This window comes from Dreissena polymorpha, chromosome 9 (assembly GCF_020536995.1).
Source record: "Dreissena polymorpha isolate Duluth1 chromosome 9, UMN_Dpol_1.0, whole genome shotgun sequence".
Classification (NCBI taxonomy): Eukaryota; Metazoa; Mollusca; class Bivalvia; order Myida; family Dreissenidae; genus Dreissena; species Dreissena polymorpha.
The window spans coordinates 64690484-64697830 of record NC_068363.1 but is presented as its reverse complement, the minus strand read 5'-3'; the positions used below and the strand labels follow the sequence as shown (position 1 = coordinate 64697830).

General features: G+C 35.6%; 1 long non-coding RNA gene across 1 annotated transcript; it reads left to right on the top strand.

Moving 5' to 3' along the window:
- Positions 1–2706: 2706 nt before the first annotated feature.
- On the top strand, positions 2707–6692 carry LOC127844049 (uncharacterized). The gene is made up of 3 exons (XR_008032530.1): positions 2707–2810; positions 3602–3749; positions 6177–6692. It is a non-coding gene; the product is annotated as an uncharacterized LOC127844049 (long non-coding RNA).
- The last annotated feature ends 655 nt before the right edge of the window (positions 6693–7347 follow it).

Genomic DNA, 7347 nt, shown 5'->3' with positions numbered 1-7347 from the left:
AATTATCATTTTATTGTATATGAGATATAATTATCACATACCACAGTCCTATTAGAATAGCAAATGGTTACCAAGTAAACAAAAGAAATAAGTACATGTTCTTACAACTGTCTTTACCTCTAGCAAAAAAATACTTCGTAAGCAAATTCTTATTAACAAAAACGAAATATGAAACACAACATATATTTCGGTTGAGGTTAAAGACCTAGAAATATAAGAGTATTCGGTTTAGCAAAACATATATCCCCAGTTTCAAGAATATCAATCAGGGTGAAAGAACAGTACGTACAACTGATCGCAGGTCACTGAATAAGCACATAGGAATTAGAAAAATCTGTAAATACCATTTAATTGGTCGCTGATTCGGCAGCAAAATATACCTAGGAACTTGCCAAAAAATGAAAAATCGATTAATACTAGTTAGCACTTTTGTGGAAAACTATCTTACACAAAATCCGGAGATAGCCGATCTATCACGATCGAAGTTACACCCAGTCCCTATTATCAGTATTTAAGCTGCGCGCAAGCCGTATTTAATTGTTTTCTTACAGGTATGGTTCTTGCAATTGTTATTGTAAAATTGACTTGACTTGTAATTATTTACATTTTGGATATTCATTTTGTCGTATGTATTATTTTACTTAGTACGGTAATTTATAGTTAGTAACTGATGTTAGTTGTATTTGGATTTTATTGTTATAATTAATAACATTATATTGTTAACTCTACAGGATTATTCGGTATGTAAAGAATTACGTAGAATTTATAATAACCGGACCGCAAACTGATATAAGATAACAAATATTAAAATATGCTTAATATTGTTAGTAACTGAAATCCTATTTTTCTGAAAATAAGTGTAGAAGTTCGTTTTTATTCCAAACGCTATATGACATGCAATTATAAACTTTGCATTTAGATTCACATGTACATTATTTTAATATATTATAATATTTTTGTCTTACTTACAGAAATAAAATTGAACTGCCTTGGCAGGATCGTTGCTTTTTAATTAATATCATCAAATCACCAGGCAAGGAATATATATATGAAATAATAAGTTCTAAACGCGGAAATAGAAATATCATTTCATGAATAACATTAATCACACGACATAAACATTAAGATATCCTAAACTATCTAAAAGATCCCGATGTGGGCCAAGTTCAGAGGTTTTATCATTGTGTTTTTGTAGTATATAGATCGATTATAACTACCCAGTAGTTTGTGGAACCTTTTATCTGACGAATTATATGCTGTTTATATATAGTGCGTACATTAACTTAACAATCCGAAATAACAAAACTTCAAAAAAAGTATCTTTACAAAGGGGGTTATAACATGACAAACTTTACTCGTTGCGAATTGTCTTTCCGGGAGCTGCAATGGTGTGATCCACTAAGAAATTTTGCAGCGAGTAAAGTCGAGATATATATCTATTATTTATACGATATAAACGCTTATCACTTTTTGCCAATATGGCTTGAAAGTAATCCGCAATTTGACAATGTATAAAAGTAATAGTGGGTCCAGCATGGCGAACAATTGTTGTCTCGGCATGGAAGTCACCATCTTTTTGTCACGTGATTACCAACTCTGCTAAAGGTATACTATTCATTTGTGTCTGTATGTAGGGTTCCTCAGCGTATACAACTGTATTTCGATGACATGTCGAATCAATGTTACAATTCTTTCTTAAAGTTTGTTATTTTATACAGAATTTGATATTTTAGAAGCTCGTGAATATTTCATTGTTCTCAATGCTCTGTGTGTTGACACCGTTTGGTGTTTTATTTTACTACTCAAACTTTATACAAACGTTTAGATAAATAAGTAACCTACTGTTTATGACTGATTGCAGGAATCAATACATCTTTGATTCACAATGTGAATACGGCAGTGATATTATATAGTATATATTCAAATTACAAATACAATTATATTAAATATTGATGTCAACATCAATCGAATAAAACGTTAATATAATATAGATTGCACTGCTGATATACTACATTTATCAAGTAGTGACGATTTCTAAACGACCCAATAGGTCGATGCTTAAGATAGATAACGAAACATTTTTTTAAAATTAAATTTGAAAAAAATAACATTTTAAGCGTATCTTCGCATCGCTGTATACCGCAATGGAATAATTTGCCATCCTGAAGCAACTGCTCTCCATCAGGACATCCGCTAGCTGCCTTGTGTCGGTTGACAAAATGTGATGCTGGGTGTATCAGATTGTTTTTGTTTTTTTTTAATTATGTTATGTTAAGGAAACAGCTTTCTTCTTTACAAATCTAGATATGATCAGTAGACACACATTTGTAGTCGCGCTTGTCAATAAGTGACCAAAGTTATACAGTAATTTAACAGGATAAGGCAAATATATGCTTTTTCAACACTATAAATAAACACAACAAATTACAAAATGAAACAAGTTTTTTTTCAACTCAAGATTAAATGTGCGTCCAGCTACTGGATAAAAGTACAATACAGTCAACTCGCCGATAACGAATCGTAGCCCTTAACGAATCAGACAATATTCAACAGAATGGAATTTTTTTTAATGCATGCCTTTTAAAATCATAATTCATCAGTCGTTGAGGTCTCTCATTTTGACTTTTGAAGACTAAAAATGGTTGTTGTCAATTAACGTGTATTGATCTTCGTAGATGAAATGCAAACACGGCGTCTTTTTGATCCAGATTCAGAGCCTCGTTTTAAATTGAAAGGCCGAAGTTCACCTCGTGTTTCCTGGCGGTGATTTTCAGCGAACAATAAAATTGTTGCTTAAAAGCAGGGTCAAGGTATGCACTTTCCTCCATCATATTATTTCCCTGATCAGTTGCTTGTTTAATGGCCTGCTGACATGAAAGTAAATTGACCTAATTTTGCCCTTAGCGAATCGTCAGTTTCATCAGGTGAGGAGTCGTCTCACAAATGTTTGAATTACAGAAAGTAGGTTGAACACTACTTATTAGAGCTGTTCTGCATTTCATATAGATTTCACAACGTTACATTTTGACATTTTCTGGCATATATGACTTTCATAGACACATTTTATTGCAAATTACACATTGTTTAAACTGTAAAAGGCTTTGATAGCTATTGTTAATTGTTTATAAAAAAAGTTAAATAAAGTTTCTTGTGTCTTGTAGGTCCATGAGATGGAAAGCTCAAAATAGGAATGTTTGTTTCAAACCTCTTGATATGAATTGAATGTTATTATTCCCCCCCCCAAGTCTATACTGGGGCTCATATTGTTTTTGCCCTGTCTGTTGATTTGTTGGTTTTCGTCAAGCTTTAACATTTGCCATAACTTTTGCAATATTGAAGATAACAACTTCATATCTGGCATGCATGTGTATCTCATGGAGCTGCACATTTTGAGCGGTGAAAGGTCAAGGTCATCCTTCAAGGTCAAAGATATGGGTCAAAATCGCTCATTTAATGTACACTATAGATTCATAACAACTTCTCATGCATGGAACTCCACATTTTGAGTTTGAAAGGTCAAGGTCATCCTTCATGGTCAAAGGTCAAATATATTGGGGACATATTGTTTCACAAACACATCTTGTTTTTATTCTGGTTTCAGATGCCTTGTAAGAAAAAGAAGGTTGTCCAACATGTGCACTCCAGCCCTGCACAGAAATCTGCAAAGGCAGTATCCAATAAATACAAAACTGAAAGGGAAGCGGATGAGTCCGAGGAAGACGATGGCTGTACGGAGAGCCCTTTATAGCGTATGTAATGAAAGTATGTCTTTAAGAAAAGCTGCCCGTGAATACAATCTATCATATAGCTTTTTACAGAGGAGATATTCTGGTGAAACTGACATAGATAAGGTGAAAGGTCCAGCTACTGTTTTCACTAAAGAAGAGGAGGAGAATATGGCCTCATGGTTAAGTGAGATGGCGCAGAGAGGCATGGGCCTCAGAACATGTGAATTCCTGGATTTTGTTCAGGACGTAGTAAAACGGGAGAAAAGGAAAACGCCTTTCCCTGATGGTAGACCAGGTTACAGTTGGTACATTGTTTTCATGAATAGGAACTCACATATCATAGACATTCGCACAGAAACTCCACTTGAGCTGAAGCGCTCAAAAGTTACCAAGGATGTCACTGACAATTGGTATTTGAAATTTAGAAACTTCCTGGTGAACAAAGAGTGCATTGATAAGCCTTCTCGTATATGGAATGCAGATGAAACTGGTTTCAATATGGGAAGTAACAAATCAAGGGTAATTGGTCCTGCTCGGAGAGATTTGTCAGTGCCCCACATAACTGCAGGGAAAGAAAGACTTACAGTTATGTACTGTGGTTGTGCTAATGGACAGATAATGCCACCATTTTTAGTATTTTCAGAACCTAAACCAAGGTTGTACAATCCATTGAATGGAGCTACTGAGGGATCAGCCATCGCTTACACCAAGAAAGGTTGGATGGATGCTGTCACATTTGGAAAATTCATTGACCATTTTGATAAGCATGCTAGAACTGATCGTCCTGTTGTCTTGATGCTAGACAGTGTCAGTAGTCATGTTGATCACAAAGTGTTCATGGATGCAAAGAGCAAGGGGATAGAGTTGTACAGGATCGTGCCTAATGCCACCCACCTGATGCAGCCGATGGACAAAGGCGTCTTCGGGCCATTGAAATCAAAGTGGCATTTGGTTGCAAGAAAGTACAGTAGGGAAAATCCTGGAAGATCGATTGGCAAGGAGGTGTTTGCCGAGAAATTGACAGAGGCATTTCTCAATTTCTACAAACCGCTAAAAGTCATTAATGCATTCCGATCCTCTGGTATATACCCGGTAGATGCATCTGTTATAGCTGATGAAATCCTGAAACCTGGAAGAACGTTCTTCACTTCCAAACCAGAAGAACAACCGTCAACTTCTGGAAGAGTGTCACAAGTCATGCCCATGGAATGTTCGCCTGGTCAACAAAAGGCAAAGGGTGCTCTAGAGGTATTTGAAGAGACTTTGTCCACACCAGTTCTAAAGAAGTACAGGACAAGAATAGAGGAAAACTATGACATTGAAACGCAGTCACCCTGTTTTGAGGTCTATAAGAAACTGCACAGTAAAGTGCACAAGACAGCTGAACCCCCATCAACTTTACAAGGGAGTAGTTCATCTGGTCATCATACTGGACTGCACATGCTAGCAGATGCTGCATTCCAAGCCACACAGACGTCATCAGTTGTAACACCTGACATCGTGTCACTTCTGTCCACACCGCCATCCACTTCATCCTGTCTGGTTTCACCTGTATTAAGAGAAGCTCTTGTTTACCCTAAAGCTCCAGAAACATTGAAACCAGTCCGGAAAACACTGTTGAACACTTTGCCAGACAATCTGACCTCAACAGAAAGTATTCGTACAATGTCACTGAAGCAGTTAGAAAAAATTACCAAATTTACAAAAAGAGAGATTAAGGCAAAAGCGTCGTACCTGAAAAAACAAGCCCAAATCTCTAAGAAAAATGAAAAAAAGAAAGGGAGCTCAGCTGCAAATCCTAAGAAAGGTAAAGGACCCTTGAAAGGTAAAGGGTGCTTAAAAAGAAAAGTGGAAAATGTTGTTCCCCAAGAAGAAACAACAGGATCAAGTATGTCGAAGGACTTCTGTAAAGCTTGTCTAACCACATGGGTGGAAGATATCACATCAGGTGAAAATCAACTATGGATACAGTGCGACCAATGTGACGGATGGGTACATGCAGGTTGCCTAACGGAACGGTGGATGAAGATGAGCCTTTCACCTGTCCAGATTGCGTTTAGAAGTAATAAGCAGTCCATCATAATCTATAGTTAGTGATAATAAAATGATGGCTGATTAAAAAAAAATCAACTGTCCAGATACTTTCGAAGAGATAATCATGTTTTCAAAATGAAAGTACATTAAAATTAGACATGATAATTATAAAACACAAATTCATACATGCCATTGACTATATTTCATTCTCTTTAGAAAACATATAATAGTTATGCACTAAAGTAAGAATAATTAAACCATACTAAAATATTACATGTAAAATATCAAAAGTACAAGTGGCTAGCCATGTACATATTTTAATAACTTGTATTAGTGCACTGTCATAACAACTATGTAAATATGCATAATATTGTATGTATGGTTTGCTCTATAAATTTGTCCATTTCATTACAGAAACCAGATGATTCCATGGTTTTGGCACCAACAAAAAAGGAAATGGTATTAAGAAACTCTGTTATTAAGGGATACCATTTTTTTCCAAATAAGACCACCCAATACCACACCCCCTACTCAGTTACTAGTCCAGCCAGAATACACTAACATTCATGATGAGTGTGCCAGTTTGGTATGGTTACCAGAATTAGATACTTTTCCAGACCATATGCATTCACTTATTACGGATGAAAAGAGGCAGCTAAAACTTCAAGATGTGGCCGGTCTACCCATTGGCCATGTCCCAAGGAATTTGGCAGGATTCTTCCGGCCTTTAATGGAGAGTGGACGCATTGTAGCAGTGGTGACTGGAGAACCTGTCCCAAGCTTTCCTCCTTGGCCTGCACTAAAGGAAGAAGGAGGGGGTGTAGTGCTTCCATGTAATTACATTATCACACATTCTGATATTGAGGCACAATATAATAAACTTTCAGAACTGCTCAAAAGTATCCCTGAAGGGACGGCCATGGAACTTGTTCTGCTGTAGCCACTCCGAGTATTTCTTTGCATGTGTTTTAAATTACAAGCAGTAATCTTTGATCTCTGTTGATTACCTGGTAAGTTTTGATTGGCAAATAATGTAAGTTCCAATCACTTATTTCTTTATTTTTTTATTATTTCTTTTATTTTGTATGTTGATTACAAGAAGTAATCTTTGACCTCAGGATATAGATATGTGTGATCTCTGTTTAATCTAGTCAGTATTGATTAAGCTAAGCATTTAAAATGTTAATTTCAGTCGCTTTGTTTTGGTATTTTTTCTATTGAATACAAGTAGTAATCTTTATTCTCGGTATATAAATATATGTATCTATACAGACCAATATTTTGTTGACCTTTGAATATTTTATTGACATTATATATCTGTTTAAATAAACAAGCATAATATTTCATTAGTTTTGTCTTAATAATTATGCCCAGAATCTTTCTTTAGATACCATTATATAAGTTTTTAACTCTTACATGATGGCAATGACAATCACTGTTTACTTTTTGACTGTTTTGACAGGTAAAATCGACTTTGAGAAAACCCCCACAATCTATACATCACGTGACTCGTTATAAACAAAACTAGCCCGCTAATGGCGGAAGCACATGTAAACAAATACAGGCAGCAAAATCTGTAAGTTCC